This window comes from Aegilops tauschii, chromosome 2 (genome assembly GCF_002575655.3).
Source record: "Aegilops tauschii subsp. strangulata cultivar AL8/78 chromosome 2, Aet v6.0, whole genome shotgun sequence".
Classification (NCBI taxonomy): domain Eukaryota; kingdom Viridiplantae; phylum Streptophyta; class Magnoliopsida; order Poales; family Poaceae; genus Aegilops; species Aegilops tauschii.
Genome location: NC_053036.3, coordinates 118580805 through 118582364, shown reverse-complemented (window position 1 = coordinate 118582364; position 1560 = coordinate 118580805).

Below are 1560 nucleotides of genomic sequence, written 5' to 3'. Positions count from 1 at the left end.
GCGTGAACTCCCTCGGGTGGGAGCACGTTTTACTTGGACTAACCATCAGACCAGCCCGGTCTGGTCGGTGTTGGATCGGGTCTTCATATGTTCGAATTGGGACTCTTTATTTCCCCGTGCCTCCTTGAAAGCTAAAGCGACTGTTGGTTCGGACCACGCCCCCCTAATTCTAGATGCTGGCCTTGATCATACCGCGGTGTCTTCTCGCTTCCAATTCGATGCTTCATGGCTTTTAGTTGATGGATTCACAGACATGTTGGCTAACAAGATATCAGGGCTGCTTTCATCTTATCAGCGTTCTTTTGGTCCCATGGATGACTGGCATAAGTGTTCTTACCCAATCCGCAAGTTTCTCCGGGGATGGTCTCGTAACAGAGCCGCGAACGCCCGCCGGGAGAAAATTTCCTTAGAGGCCCAGATTGCTGGTCTGGACCTCGTGGCTGACGGGGCTGGCCTCTCAGAGGGGGAGTGGTCAATCCGTTACGACCTTGAAGCCGCGCTGATGCAGCTACATCAGCAGGCGGAGATTTATTGGCATCAACGTGGTACCCTGAACTGGACTCTTAAAGGTGACTCCGCCACTGCCTACTTCTTTGCCATCGCCAATGGTAGAAGGAGAAGATGTTCTATTAACAGCCTTCTCATCAATGGACTCAGGACCTTGGACCAATGTCTTATTATGTCTCATGTAGTGGATTTCTTCTCCTCCCTCCTGTGTGCTAAGCAGGAGTCTGGGCTTTCCATTTCCCCCTCCCCGTGGGACTCCCCGTATATGATTTCGAACGCTGAGAATGATGCCTTAATGCTACCTCTGTCTGATGCTGAGATCAGGATGTCATTAACTCTGCTAACCCTAATGCTACCTCAGGACCTAATGGCTATTCCATCCCTTTCTTCAAGAAGTTTTGGCCCCAACTACGCCTACTGCTGTGTAAGATTATTCAAGGCTTCTGTCTGGGGACAGTTGATATCTCTCGCCTCAACTACTTGTAACACCCACGATGCAGCTATATCTCCCACGTGTCGAGGCACGACTTAGAGGCATAACCGCATTGTGGTTTTGTCGCAAGAAGGGTCATCTTCACACAATCCCATGTAATGAACAAGAATGGGATAACGAGAGTTGTCTTACAATCGCCACTTCACACAATACATAAATATAATTCATACATCATCCAAAATCCACACATAGACCGACTACGGCCAAAATCCAAAAGAAAATAAGATAACCCCAAATTCTAGATTCCCGATCGTCCCAACTGGGCTCCACTACTGATCATCAGGAAAAGAGACATAGTAACGACCACGTTCCTCATCGAACTCCCACTTGAGATCGATCCCATCATCTGCACTGGCATTGTTGGCACCTGCAACTGTTTTGGTAGAATCTGGGAGTCACGAGGACTCAGCAATCTCACACCCGCGAGATCAAGACTATTTAAGCTTGTAGGAAAAGGATGGTGTAATGAGGTGGAGCTGCAGCAGGCAATAAGCATATATGGTGTCTAACATACGCAAAAGAGAGCGAGAAGAGAAGCAACGGAACGGTCGTCAACTAGT